Raw genomic sequence first — 16,073 nt, forward strand, 5'->3', positions numbered from 1 at the left:
GATTACATATTTTAATTTAATTTAAATGTAATATTTTTAAACAATAGCCACTGTTCAGGTGTTACACGTGTGTATTAACGTCATGAGTAGGATCATTACTTCCTCACTAAGAGCCGTAACCCACGGAAACGGATCCTTAATGGAAGGCTTTTTCATAATATATAATTATTAATAATTATTATAGTATACATATATATATATATATGTATACTATGTCTGTTCTGTTCATTAACATTATTAAGGTTACTGCTTTATACATTTTGTTTTTTGTCACTGTATAGAAGAACTTTTTTATTATTATTATTTCTACATGTGACATTTTAGAATATATTTATATATAAAAAATCACAATTTTAATAATTTTTGTACCATAATTTTCAAAAAAAGTCCTAGACTATGATAACTTGTTGTTCAATATATTCTGATGTTAATGTCGACTTTTATGTGTAACATATTCAACTATTTCCACGGGTTTCAAGAGTAATACACCTTTTGAGATTTGAGAAATAAAAAACACAAATCCATGAAGTGCAAAAGCTCAGGTCTTAATATTTGTTGTATTTAATATACTTCTATACAACCAGAGGAGTCGCCCCCTGGTGGTCAGGAGAGAGAATGCAGCTTTAACACATGAACCATAGACTTCTATACAACCAGAGGAGTTGCCCCTTGGTGGTCAGTAGAGAGAATGCAGCTTTGACACATGAAGCATAGACTTCTATACAACCAGAGGAGTTGCCCCCTGGTGGTCAGGAGAGAGAATGCAGCTTTAACACATGAAGCATAGACTTCTATACAACTAGAGGAGTCGCCCCCTGGTGGTCAGGAGAGAGAATGCAGCTTTAACACATGAACCATAGACTTCTATACAACCAGAGGAGTTGCCCCCTGGTGGTCAGGAGAGAGAATGCAGCTTTAACACATGAAGCATAGACTTCTATACAACCAGAGGAGTCGCCCCCTGGTGGTCAGGAGAGAGAATGCAGCTTTAACACATGAAGCATAGACTTCTATACAACCAGAGGAGTCGCCCCCTGGTGGTCACTAGAGAGAATGCAGCTTTAACACATGAAGCATAGACTTCTATACAACCAGAGGAGTCGCCCTCGGCACATTCTAATGTGGGGGGGGGGGGGGGGTTGCAGATGTTGTGGGTCTGAACACTGTCAATGTGAGTCTAAAATCTTGGTTTCTTTGCATTTTCTTTAACGTATTTTAGAGTTAAGTTACTTTTCTCTACACACAAAATGATGAGTTCTAAAAAAAAAAAACAAGAGCGGACATAATGCTTCTTGTTGCTCTCCCAAGATGGCGAATGACATGTGGCGACAACCTGTGCACGTTTTTATAATGTATTGTTTGACTACTACGTGATCTTTTGTTGTATAATCCCATTTAAGTCCGGCACGAGAACGAGACGATGAAAACAACTTTAATAAAGAGAGAAGTGACGAGGACGCATGTATTTAATGGCTGCTGCAGGATCGATCGTTGGATTTGAAACACGCTTTATTCATTACAAACAATTTATACCCTTTTTGATGGCAGTGGGAATAGCCATTGATGTTTTATTTTTTACTATATAATGTCATAGCTCTCCAATAATAAATGTTAAATCTTTACCGATAAGAGTGATCGAAAAACTAGTTCCATTAAACGTTTTTTTGGCCACTTCAAAGAATGCCTCCAATCGATAAACTTCCGGTCAAGGACAGGAAGTTCCCCTTCAGAATAAAACCTATTATCCTGCCTTCAGAATAAAAGCAACATCTCAGGTTTCAATCGACATCCCTTTTAACTATTGTCTAAACAATAAAACATCATTCATTCTCATGCATCATACAATTAATCATTACATTTGTCATCAGCAAACAGAATAATAAAACAGTGATCCTCTCTTATGCTTTATAATACATTCCTCAGAATATTCCTCAAATTAATGATCATAACTTTCTTTATGTATTCATTTAAAACATAACCTCTCTTATCTACATGTGCAAGTGTGTATAAAATCCACTACAACTCAACATAATTAATTTAAAATCTGCGCCAGTGGAAACCACAAGAGCCCCGAGGAGTCGACTACACAGAAAGAGATGGAACATACGTTGAATGTCAAGGAATCCACAGCGTGAGAAGAAGAAAAAAAAGTATAATAATTCCCTGGAAGGATTTCCTGGAAGCGGATCCTTATCTGATGTCTGCCAGACGCGTCAGCAGGTAGAACATGAAGCCAATTATCGAAGGCTTTCCAAAGCCGCCGCGGCTCTCTGGAGCCCGCCGGTGATTAGATAAACAAAGTGAACACTGATCTAGTATTCGGGGCCCCCGTTCAGGGAACAACTCAATTACATTTCATGAGATGTTACGAGATATGCGGGGCACGGCGGATCAATGGCAATGAGTTACGAGGGTCATATGCAGTTCAAAGTGCCTTTATTGCAGCATTATGGTTCAAAGGTCAACTTGTTGTGTCCTAGATGGATTACAGTCCACGCTTCATAATCATCCACGACTGTGTCGGTTATCCTCTTCTTGAAGAATCCACCATTTCTCCAATGCCGTCATGCCTTTTGCCACCACCGGGGACATGAACCTTTCGGGGCGACTAAAACCTTCAGATTCCTCCTCGTTGCGACAGTTATAGAGATACAGAATGTGGGCGTTAAAAGTTTTAATCCAATTGTAACGACGATGTGTATTTCGACAACCTGAGTCATTTTCATCTTTCCTCTTCTCCCACGTCCACGATGTCGTCATGCAACATAACGGGATGGATGAATGGTGCGTTTCTGTTCACACGTTTACACTCTGGCATGAATTCGCTGTGGAATTGTGACATTTTGAAGTGCTGGTGTGACGAGGTCTTCACTAACAGCGAGATTTATTGTAAAAAAAACAACAATTTTATAAAAACATTTTAATTAAAAGATATTTTTTTATGGTAAATCCAGTCACATTTACTCAAAACCAAAGCTTGACATGGATTTAAAACAAAGAAAATAAGTGCCAGTGCTCCCGTAATTTTTTTAATATTTGTAATTATTACTTTATTCATCCCCAGGGGGACATTTCGTGAAGCAGCAGCATATACAAATATACAAAACAATTAAAATAAAATAGCAGGGCATATTACTTTTAAGAATTTAAATAATAAAGGAAATGAAAATGTAAAAATAAAAGTGTATACAGTGTATCTAAAGTATAACGTAATTCACATGTTGCTATGTTTATCACATTCTAAACTTCTACAATAAATTATAGATACCAGGAGATATTGGCTTTGAGATCCCCCCCCCCCCCCCCCCCCCCCCCCATGTGTACATCCAGCAATGTGTGTGTGTTTCTGGTATGTGTACGTCCAGCAATGTGTGTGTGTTTCTGGTATGTGTACATCCAGCAATGTGTGTGTGTTTCTGGTATGTGTACATCCAGCAATGTGTGTGTGTTTCTGGTCTGTGTACGTCCAGCAATGTGTGTGTGTTTCTGGTATGTGTACATCCAGCAATGTGTGTGTGTTTCTGGTATGTGTACATCCAGCAATGTGTGTGTGTTTCTGGTATGTGTACGTCCAGCAATGTGTGTGTGTTTCTGGTATGTGTACGTCCAGCAATGTGTGTGTGTTTCTGGTATGTGTACGTCCAGCAATGTGTGTGTGTTTCTGGTATGTGTACATCCAGCAATGTGTGTGTGTTTCTGGTATGTGTACATCCAGCAATGTGTGTGTGTTTCTGGTATGTGTACATCCAGCAATGTGTGTGTGTTTCTGGTATGTGTACGTCCAGCAATGTGTGTGTGTTTCTGGTATGTGTACATCCAGCAATGTGTGTGTGTTTCTGGTATGTGTACATCCAGCAATGTGTGTGTGTTTCTGGTATGTGTACATCCAGCAATGTGTGTGTGTTTCTGGTATGTGTACATCCAGCAATGTGTGTGTGTTTCTGGTATGTGTACGTCCAGCAATGTGTGTGTGTTTCTGGTATGTGTACATCCAGCAATGTGTGTGTGTTTCTGGTATGTGTACGTCCAGCAATGTGTGTGTGTTTCTGGCCTGCTTCCACTTCTCTCATCTCAAGGAATCTTTTATGAATAATGAGTAGTAGCCAGACCTCCACAATCCATGAAACAGAAGGAGGAAGAGAGAAGTTGGGGGGGGGGGGCATCACAGGGCCACAGAGGCTGGAGGCATCGCGAAAGAGGCCGGACCAATGAGGCCAGGCCTTTGAGGCAGGAGGCACAGAGAAGGAGGCAGGGCCAATGGGAAGGAGGCTAGGTCTAGGCCAGAGGCTGGACCCAGGACCAGCTTCAGACACAGCCAGGTCCAATGGACCCTATGAGGCGTGAAGTCACAAAGACTCCGGGGAGGAAGCAGAGTTAGTAATGTGCAATGAAGAGACGTCAATTCATCCATAAATAAAGAGAGAAGAGGAGAGAGGTGCTCAGTGTATCCTAAAACAGCATTTAACCGAGGCATCCCTTTTCATTTACCTGCATCGATGACTTTGCCCTCTCGAATCTCATTTGTGTGTTAGAATCTGGCGGCGACCTCCGCTTCTGAAAAGTGAAGCCAGTGAGGAAGTGTCTTAAAACTTGCATTCGCTCTGCTGGCCGTCGGGGAACATATTTCCGATGGTATGGAAGTCCATCTGAAAAAATGGCCAAACTTCTCACCTCATTGCGACCTCAGAGGCAACTGTCAAGTCCTCTTCATCTTTCATCTTCAGATGCCCCCGAAGAGCAGCAATGACTGGGCGAAGGAGTGAATATAGCACCTTTTTTTGTATTGCCTTTCAAAAAACAAGGCAATACCGTTACTGCTGCTTTAAAAGTGTCAAGTATTCCTCAAGCCTCACTCATGCAGACGGGAGTCTGTGCACAGCTGGATTTTTTCTAACCCCAGAAAATGAGCTGCTGCTGTGCATTTTATTGTTTCCAGGTTTTATTTTGAAACCCCTGCTTCTGGTGTCAGGTGTCTGCTTGACTTGCTGTCTTTCTTGCGTTCACCTGTGTTGTATTTCTGTCTTGTCTCCTCCTTGTCGGTCACTAAATGCTTTTTTTTAAACTACGTGCATGTGTTGCACGTTTTGAAAAAGAATAAACACCTGTGTCCTATTGGGCCTTTTTTTGTCAAAAGCTAGCGCCAGAAAAAGAAAACCTCAGCCAGTTTATGGTTGCAAGCTGGAGGAAAATCCTTTATATATATATATATATATATATATATATATATATATATATATATATATATATATATATATATATATATATAATGCATACATCACGTCACAGATCATCACTTAAATGTGACAACGAGGAACTTTACATTTGTGTGGATTGTGGACAGAAGCGGAAGATTAAAAAACCTCATTTTACTACATTTAAACTAAGGGTTTCTCAGGCCAGAAGGTGTCTTGATCTTGAGGGCTCCTTGAGGAACGTTTATTGGGGGGTACAGATAAACAACTCCGACCGCAGGTCCGAGCCGGATCTGGGTCTGTCCACGGCAGGCGGGTCGAGGGCCCACTGGAGTCCGAGCGGAAGGAGTTTCTAGTGAACCTGCATGGATTTTGTCTGATTCTGTATATATATATATATATATATACATATATATATATATATATATATATGTGTGTATATATATATACATATATATAAATATAAATACATATATATATATATATTTATATATATATATATATATTTATATATTATATAATATATATATATATATATATATATTAATATATTATATATTTTTATTTTATTTTATTTAAATGGATGGAGACCTTTTATGCTCATGCATATACTTAACATGGTTTACAGACGTAACAATACATAATATCTTGCTGGTCGAAGATGAAGGCAATGCAGAGCAGATTATTCTGAGAGTTGTTCTGCTTCATGTTGTATAATTATGTGTGAGAGTAAGTGGAGTGGAAGGGAGAGTCTGGGGGAAAAGGAGGTTTCCAGCATTGTTTGTGTGCTTTGTGGTACATCTGCGTTGTGTGTGTGTGTGTGTGTGTGTGTGTGTGTGTGTGTGTGTGTGTGTGCGCGTGTGTGTGTGTGCACTGCAGACCGATTGTGAAGTCAAATATTTGTCAAAACAAACACTAATGTTATACACACACTGATTTATACATTTCAACGATGCTTTTCCTTTTTTCGACAATGAATGCGGGGGTCACATGATGTGCACGCGTTACATATTTCACGGCCCTTATAGGAGGTGTGTTGCAACTTGCTAAATTCTGAGCGGGACAATTTTCCTGTTGAGTGAGTTTCTGGAAATCCCGTGTGAAGCATCTCCAGACTTGTGTGAGAGGCCTCTCGCTATTGTGTTTACCAATAAACATAATGTAATCAATATCATTTTTGAAAAGCAACAAATACGCCTCGTAATCCAGCGACAGCCCTGTTATCGTTCCAGGAAGTCCGTCACGGTTTGTTGAGCCGTGCTGGGATGTCCTTCTCAAACATGGACATTCAAACACAGCAACATATAAGTTTGTACCCGAGTCATCAAGTGAAGAATTTTGAAACTAAATTTCAAAAAAAAGAAAGAAAACTAAACTGAAACAATATTTTTCTGGTTAAAAAACTAAACTTAATTCATTTCGGTTTGATTTCAAAGCAGCTTTTATTAATTATCTGGACTGGAGAACCTTTTGAGGTTATAAATTAATGACTTAAGATTTTTTTTTTAAGTGAAAAATCTCAAATTGCCGACGGGGACGTTTTTTTTTTTTTCTCTCGATTTTGCGTATGCGCACAAAATTCTGAAGACTTCCTCAAACTTCACAAAGCATTTCACCGCAAGAATTCCTAATGTTTTATGCACGTTTTCCGTATCAGATGAAGCTAAACGGAAGTACAAGACAAAAGCCGTGTGTTTAGTTGGCGTTCAAACGGTTCACAGTGAACTTCTTGGTCTTTTAATTTATACTTTATAAGCAATTGTGAGAAGTGACCTGTCAAAAATGAAGATATGCTTTTTCTTAATCCTGCAATGAAACCAGGAAGTGCAAAAGGCTTTTCCAAAACCATTCAAGGAGTTCAAAATAGCCAAACGTTCAGTCGCAAGCGCCCCCTCTATCCTCCCTCGTGGTAGAGAGGTTAGACGGGTATTAATTGAAGCCCTGAGTCGGCACTATTTAGTCGCTTTGGCGTCGCAATAAAGAGATAATTGCCAGTCGAGTATTGTGACTATTTTAGTTTTAAGTCGCTGTAATTCAAGCTAATCCTCTTGCAGCAACAGCAGCAGCGAGACAGGCGCACACAAACCAGACTGGTTTACTTGGCCACTTACAGGAATAATCTACTTTGAGTTTGTTTGGAGGTGTGTGGGTGTGGGGGTGTGTGGGTGTGGGGGAGGGGGGGGTTGGGAGTCGGTCTTGTACCTAAATGCATAAAAAACAACCCCTCTGGGCCACTTATAGGTTAGCACACTAATGCCGAGTTGGACATGTCAGGGGAGTGGGGGGCTGGAGATAGCATGGTTTAATTCCGTGCGGCTAATCCCGCCGCTCTGTCTAGCGTTGGCCACACCGACAGGTCTACTTTAGAATCCGGCTTAACTATAGACATTCGATTGCAAGGCATCGACCTTCCACCTCCAGTCGGTGCTTCTCTTCTTGGCGTTGACGTCTGCCGTCTGCCACCGAGTGTCTGATGACCCACATCATAAAGTTCACGGTCTTAGTCCTTCGGGGATCACCGGGAGCTGTCTTTCAGGAAAGAGAGGTGGTAACGGCTAACGGTGCAACGTTGAATTTCAACACGTAAAAAAATAAAGGTGGGGGGGGGGGGGGGGGGGGGGGGGGTTTCGCCGACATCAGCGACGAGATGGTCAAGGAGACCAAGTTCCTGGGGGTGCACTGGTTTCATCTCTTATCCGGTCTGGAAGCTGCAACGACTCGTAGCGGGAACGTGCAATTTGAATGTCACACATACACACTTTTATCCTATCCATCTTTACATAATTAGCCTATTACTTTTACTATTAACTTTTTTTGTTTTATTCCACTCTTGAGCCGAATGCGACGGCATTTTCGTCCTGCCGTACACTTTCCCCTTTTAAGGAAGTATGAAAAAAAAGAGATCTTTAATCCTAAAATATGATATTCACTCCCTCGTCATTCTTTCTAACAGCCATCGGGGGGCGACTCTATTGCAAAAAGAAGTCTGGTTGTATAGAAGTCTATGCTTCATGTGTTAAAGCTGCATTCTCTCTCCTGACCACCAGGGGGCGACTCCTCTGGTTGCATAGAAGTCCATGCTTCATGTGTTAAAGCTGCATTCTCTCTCCTGACCACCAGGGGGCGACTCCTCTGGTTGTATAGAAGTCCATGCTTCATGTGTTAAAGCTGCATTCTCTCTCCTGACCACCAGGGGCGACTCCTCTGGTTGTATAGAAGTCTATGCTTCATGTGTTAAAGCTGCATTCTCTCTACTGACCACCAGGGGGCGACTCCTCTGATTGTATAGAAGTCTATGCTTCATGTGTTAAAGCTGCATTCTCTCTCCTGACCACCAGGGGCGACTCCTCTGGTTGTATAGAAGTCTATGCTTCATGTGTTAAAGCTGCATTCTCTCTACTGACCACCAGGGGGTGACTCCTCTGGTTGTATAGAAGTCTATGCATCATGTGTTAAAGCTGCATTTTCTCTCCTGACCACCAGGGGCGACTCCTCTGGTTGTATAGAAGTCTATGCTTCATGTGTTAAAGCTGCATTCTCTCTCCTGACCACCAGGGGGCGACTCCTCTGGTTGTATAGAAGTCTATGCTTCATGTGTTGAAGCTGCATTCTCTCTCCTGACCACCAGGGGCGACTCCTCTGGTTGTATAGAAGTCTATGCTTCATGTGTTAAAGCTGCATTCTCTCTACTGACCACCAGGGGGCAACTCCTCTGGTTGTATAGAAGTCTATGCATCATGTGTTAAAGCTGCATTTTCTCCTGACCACCAGGGGCGACTCCTCTGGTTGTATAGAAGTCTATCCTTCATGTGTTAAAGCTGCATTCTCTCTCCTGACCACCAGGGGGCGACTCCTCTGGTTGTATAGAAGTCTATGCTTCATGTGTTAAAGCTGCATTCTCTCTCCTGACCACCAGGGGGCGACTCCTCTGGTTGTATAGAAGTCTATATAAATGACTCTACTTCTCTTGATTTATTCCCTCAGTAAACATTGTAAACATGAGTTTATGGTCTCAGTCTATAGTTTCAAGTCTTCTTCAAGGATTCTGAGAATGAGACTTCAGCTTGCTGCACGTACCCAACTGCCCCACAATGCATTGCGTCTGGGTGCCTCGAGACTAAAAGGGGTGTAACGATGCCCTTGCTTCTAAAAACTGTGGAGCGGTTTGACGCTGGAAGGCCTTTTTGCAGTCAATCATTTGCCCTCGTAAAAAAAAACAAGTTAACTCTGCATCCATGATTGAACTTCAGTGTCAGAGGGTTGTGAGGTTGTTGTTTTTTTCGGACTTGCCTCAACTAGCATACGGTGTGCATGTTGTATCATCTGTGTATCTCATGTTGCTCTTGGCTGCCGAGGATTGCCTGAGTCCTAATTGGCCAAACTCCTGTTGTTTGACATGACTGACAGTGATATGATATGACGTGACATGGCTTGAAGGCTGTATTTTGACAGAAATTTAAACAGGCAACAACTTTTACAAATAAGTTATAGTAATAATATTGAGATGAGGTGTTTAGTGTGTAACGTTAAAGAGATGGCTGTACAGTTTATTAATGCAGGCAGTTCAAATTTGAAGGAATTTACACACCTTATCACCCAGATATCACTCAACACTGTAGACACTGGCATTGCCTCAGTATTTGATTACAAAGTGTCGGAGGTAATGATGATGGAGAGCAACGAGGTGTGCAGTTGTGAAAGTATTACTCGGAAACTAGTAAAAGTAAAATGACTAACACAATAACGAAAAATGCTCCGTTCAAACACAAACTTACGTATATATACGTATAATGATTAGTATTTAGCTCATTATTCTAACTGCCGATTGAGCAATTATTACAAAAAATATTTTCAAATATATTTTCACAATTAATTAATTTATCTTTTTTACAATTCATTAATTACATTTTTACAAATAATTAATCCAAAATAAATATTAAAATGTGTAGGATTAATATTTTAATATTCTATTCTATCTATTTCAGATAATTATTTTGGTTTTAAAACTTTTTAAACTTCTGTGCACTACCTGCCCAGCTGGCTATATTAGCAACCAGCAGGCTATATTAGCGACCGGCGGGCTATATTAGCGACAGGCAGGCTATATTAGCGACGAGCAGAGGAGGCTATATTAGCAACCAGCAGAGCAGGCTATATTAGCGACCAGCTAGCTATATTAAGCGACCAACTGGTTATATTAGCAACCAGCTGGCTATATTAGCGACCAGCAGGCTATATTAGCAACCAGCTGGCTATATTAGTGACTAGCAAGCTATATTAGCGATCAGCTGGCTATATTAAGCGACCAGCTGGCTATATTAGCGACTAGCAGGCTATATTAGCGACTAGCAGGCTATATTAGCGACCAGCTGGCTATATTAGCGACTAGCAGGCTATATTAGTGACTAGCAGGCTATATTAGCGACCAGCTGGCTATATTAAGCGACCAGCTGGCTATATTAGCGACCAGCAGGCTATATTAGCAACCAGCAGGCTATATTAGCGACCAGCTGGCTATATTAGCGACCAGCAGGCTATATTAGCAACCAGCTGGCTATATTAGTGACTAGCAAGCTATATTAGCGATCAGCTGGCTATATTAAGCGACCAGCTGGCTATATTAGCGACTAGCAGGCTATATTAGCGACTAGCAGGCTATATTAGCGACCAGCTGGCTATATTAGCGACTAGCAGGCTATATTAGTGACTAGCAGGCTATATTAGCGACCAGCTGGCTATATTAAGCGACCAGCTGGCTATATTAGCGACCAGCAGGCTATATTAGCAACCAGCAGGCTATATTAGCGACCAGCTGGCTATATTAAGCGACCAACTGGTTATATTAGCAACCAGCTGGCTATATTAGCGACAAGCAGGCTATATTAGCAACCAGCTGGCTATATTAGTGACTAGCAAGCTATATTAGCGATCAGCTGGCTATATTAAGCGACCAGCTGGCTATATTAGCGACTAGCAGGCTATATTAGCGACCAGCTGGCTATATTAGCGACCAGCTGGCTATAATAAGCGACTAGCAGGCTATATTAGTGAGTAGCAGGCTATATTAGCGACCAGCTGGCTATATTAGCGACCAGCTGGCTATATTAAGCGACCAACTGGTTATATTAGCAACCAGCTGGCTATATTAGCGACCAGCTGGCTATATTAACAACCAGCAGGCTATATTAGTGACTAGCAAGCTATATTAGCGATCAGCTGGCTATATTAAGCGACCAGCTGGCTATATTAGCGACCAGCAGGCTATATTAGCGACTAGCAGGCTATATTAGCGACTAGCAGGCTATATTAGCGACCAGCTGGCTATATTAGCGACTAGCACGCTATATTAGCGACTAGCAGGCTATATTAGCGACCAGCTGGCTATATTAAGCGACCAGCTGGCTATATTAGCGACTAGCAGGCTATATTAGCGACCAGCTGGCTATATTAAGCGACCAGCTGGCTATATTAGCGACCAGCTGGCTATATTAGCGACCAGCAGGCTATATTAAGCGACCAGCTGGCTATATTAGCGACTAGCAGGCTATATTAGCGACCAGCTGGCTATATTAGCGACCAGCTGGCTATATTAAGCGACCAGCTGGCTATATTAGCGACCAGCTGGCTATATTAAGCGACCAGCTGGCTATATTAGCGACCAGCTGGCAAAGGAACATCTAGCAGCTGAGGAGCCTGATATGATGTTCTGGAGTTGGTGGAGGTAATATTAGTTCATCAACATATTGCATGATAATGTTGCTCTGTTTCTGCTAGATTTCTAAGTTAGCAGCTGTGTCATCGTCAACTTCACAAGATGATAACATGCCAGGGCTGCAAGGTTTTCTTCTGAGGCCGAGTGGCCAAAAAAATCAATTAATGCAGCTTTAATGTGGATTCAGGGGCCAAGAACCTCCAGACATTCCACAGAGTACAGGAAATCCGGTTTCTTTGCGAGTCTGGATTACATTCATTGCTGAATATCGGCGTAGCATTTAGAAGACAGATTGGCTAAAGGAGCGCATTATGGAGGGAGGGGCTATACACCAGTGGGAGGGGCCACTGGTATTGTAAATCCTAAAAAGAAAAAACCTCCTAAAACTGGGCTGTAAATATGTGCAGATAATATTGCAGTCAACACGTCCCATTCTTTGCAGATAAGCCCCCTGACGAGCAGGTGGGGACAGGACTCCAAACCAGTTCACTTTCCCCCCCGAAGGCAGCGAGGGATCCTCTACCAAACGTGTCAGACATGTCATTAGAGGTTTTTACCCCCCAGGCACGGCAAATAGAATGACTCCACGGAAAAATCTTGAAACTATATGATATTGACAATAATCTTAAATTTGGTTATGTTTTTTATAGATATTTATAAAACTAATCATATTATATATATATATATATATATAATTTATATTAAGGTAATATTATATGTAACAAGTATGATGATGACAATTCATTCAAGCTTCATGAAACTATTTTTTAAACAATAAACAAAATAAAAATATACAATAAAATAATAATAATTTTAAAAAAAACAACGATGAAAACAAATGTATAAACACTGCAAATGGAATTGTGCTAAAATAAAAACAAGCATCTCAATGTTTTGACTTACGAAACAAACGAATGCACCACAAGCTTGTTACCGCGGGTTGAAATCATCGAGAGAGAGAGAACAGGAAATGCCATAAAAAACAAATAGGCCACTATGAAAACAATATTTTGCAATGATAACAAATAATAAATCCCACCGTCATTACAGTGGTTTTCTTATTTAATAGAATGCCAGATTACCCAATTACTGGCTGTTCATTAAATATACAGATATGACATTCTGACGAGATGTGTGTATTTACTTCGTCAAGTTGTTTTTGCTGCACAAACCGCTCGTGCCATTTGGACTTTCTCATTTCTCGTGGTGCTCACAATGTGCAGAGTTCTCAGTTTATTGTGAAGTTGGCCGTGTTTTTTCTTATATTCTGAGACTCATTCAGTGACTGAGTCATCCCGTAAGTTACACACACAGAAAGGGTTGGGCACAATGTCACGGTTCAATGTGTTGTTTGTTTAAAGGGCAATGTCTCAGTTTCACTCGACAGAACACAGTTATTATTATTAGGGTCCGAGTGACTGACAAAGTCAGTCCGAGAGGACCCTATTGAGTTTGTTAGGGTTCTTATTATTATTCCGCTTTTTATTTTTGTACATTGGGTCCATTTTGGGGGTATTTGCGAGCGACGAAAACCGCTCAAATTTGGCAAGCTTGTCAGGCTTGGTGAAAATAGACGTATGATCAGGGAGTCAAATTTGAGCAATTCATAGTTGCTCTCTAGCGCCCCCTCAAATTTTGACCGGCGACGCCCCTCACCCAGAATGTCCGATTGACTCCTAAGGTCCGCCTACTTATTTTGAATAATTGACTTTCTTAACTACATGCTTGGTCCAAATCAACAAAACCTGATATCAATCAAATCATTGAAGCCAGATGACGTAGAATATGTCAACCGTTTATTTATATCTCATTGTGGTAAGGATCTATGGCCCAATGAACATCTTAGGGGCGTGTCTTGTTTTTCAATGCTCATAGCGTCAACACTATTGGGACTAATCACTTCGAAACATTTTTCCTACGTGCGCATGGCAGGCTTTAACTTGTAAAAAAAATCTTGTGCGATTTGAAGACTATAGGGGGCGCTACAATAATTCGCTGAAGTTGCCCTTTTTTCGCGTTTTTAGCTCGTTTTTGGCACTTTTTGCCGTTATACATTTAACGTTATCTCCCACAAAAATGATCCGATCGACTTCAATCTTCTTTCCAGGATGATCAGGAGGCCTTTCACCCACTCTCTCTTGTCATTAAAATAATTCCAATAAAATCCCACTTTCTGTGCTTTGTAATGCTAGAGACTGTTGCTTTAACTAAACCAATCTTTTCAAAAATAATCATGCATGATGCCAGTCAAGCCCTGAACACATTTCCCAGAAGAAACATTCGAAATTGTCATTGGAACACCTACTAAAAAAATAAAATGACAAGTTTTAGACACTAATATTTTCTAGCTATACGAGTTCCGATCAAATTTTTTTCAGCAAACCGGTGGTGCAGTGGGATAAACAGGACCCGTTCATTGCTGCTCGCAGCTTTAATTATGATTTTGTTTTAAACCAGATACAAAAAAATACAAAATAGAAGGCAGCAATGTTATATAAAATACAAAACAAATACATCACGGAGTAAAAGTTCATGTCCGTGCATCAACAGAAGAGTTTAAATATGCACAAAGAAGTATATAATGCACACAGCTGTTTTGTGCTCGTAACTTTGGTTTAAAAGCGGTCAGAAAGACGAGAGGCTCTCTGTTGAGTGTCGTCTGCAGGTCATTCCAGGACTACTCTTCTTCTTATCATTACCTCTGACACCACGCCCACCCCCCGACCCACTCCTGTCTTTAAAAGGTGAAGGGTGTCATCACAACGGGGAGCCTCCCTCTCTTCGGCCCGGGACGAACGTCCATCTGAATTACAACGCGAGGCAATGAAAGACCCACTTGAATGTTATCTTAGCTCCCCTGTCGAAATTCCTGTCTCTCTCTCTCTGCAGGTGATGTGCAGACCCCCCCCCCCTTGAGGCTGAAGTGAGGCGGATGCTGGCCGGTGTTTTCAATCAGGGTTCTGGGGTGTAAAGGGGGCCTGGTGAGAGCTTTCGCCTGGGCCGGTGGACCAAGAGGCAGCACTCACGCTGTGTGTGTGTGTGTGGAGGGGGGGAGGGGAGGGGGGTTTGGTGTTTTCTCAGCTCGAAGTCGGTAGCGGGACCACCTGTTGGTTGGACCCATATCGTCGTCCTTTGGTTTCATTGTGAGCTTTTCATTTAACTGCTAACGCCTACTTCAGTTCATTAATCCGTCGCCCTCGACTGTCTTTTCCCCGGGTTTTTACTCCCCTTGTTCCCCCCCGGAACCTAATTGGGGAACACAACAATTACCTTTCAGAGGCAAACATATCTTGTTGTGGATTACTTTGACTTTCTTTCCATACCGCGAAGAAAGTTTCAAATGAGTCGGCTGAGGTTTGCGTAGGGAGGAGGTTTGTGGGGGGGGGGGGCTCTTGTGTCCTGTGTGAACAAAGTAGTTTTGTAACCCAAACATAATCAAGTACTTTAGTTGCGTTTTTTTGTTATTGTTATGTTTCGATTTTACAGTAATTCTTTTTTTTTAAGCCAAACCCTGATGTTTTGTTGGCATTTCTTTTGGGGTTTTCTTTTGTTTAAATTTGTTTTCCGGGAAAGAAAAATCCCCCCCCCCCCCCGCCCACACACACACATACACACCCCCCACACCCCCGAAGCGCAATTGAGAGTGCAGTCGAGTTGTAAAAGGAACGTCATTCTGGAGGAGACAAGGTCACTAAAAAAATGAGACGGAGGCGGATCCCAGCATTCACTTTGACAAGGTCAACTCTGTAATGTCTCTGATAATTTAAAAAGTACTATGAGACAGTGGCCCCCCGGCCCCCCGGCCCCCCGGACACATTCTCACCCCAATGCATCAAACCCCGTCAGACGAGGACGCACTAAGTACGCCTCCAGGGTCACCGGATGTGTCTTTCCGGACACACTGGTGAAAAGCACGCCGTCTTTTCAAAATCGTCTTCGCAGAAATTCAACATTTAGCAAAAAATACAATGGGGGTTTATATTAATTATCAAAGTGACTGACGATAGGTCAGTTTGTAGTTACTGTTGTTACAGATAAATAAACAGAATAAACAGACTGTAGTTGTACAGACTCTTTTTTGTTGTCGTAATGTGTCTCTTTGCAATTGTTTTGATTTTTTTTGCATTTATTTGTCTGTAGTTGTTTTGCTTCCCTTTTTATTTAATTGT

The 16,073-nt window shown here is 41.5% G+C and overlaps 1 protein-coding gene across 1 annotated transcript in view; it reads left to right on the plus strand.

Annotated features, from left to right (window-relative positions):
- si:dkey-106n21.1 (solute carrier family 23 member 2) overlaps positions 1-52 on the plus strand; it is a 38,359-nt gene extending 38,307 nt beyond the window's left edge. The window contains exon 13 of the mRNA XM_034534526.1: positions 1-52. This exon is cut by the window's left edge and continues 237 nt beyond it. The gene's annotated coding sequence lies outside the window, so the exon portion shown is untranslated.
- The last annotated feature ends 16,021 nt before the right edge of the window (positions 53-16,073 follow it).

This window comes from Cyclopterus lumpus, chromosome 6, assembly GCF_009769545.1.
Source record: "Cyclopterus lumpus isolate fCycLum1 chromosome 6, fCycLum1.pri, whole genome shotgun sequence".
NCBI classification, from domain to species: Eukaryota; Metazoa; Chordata; class Actinopteri; order Perciformes; family Cyclopteridae; genus Cyclopterus; species Cyclopterus lumpus.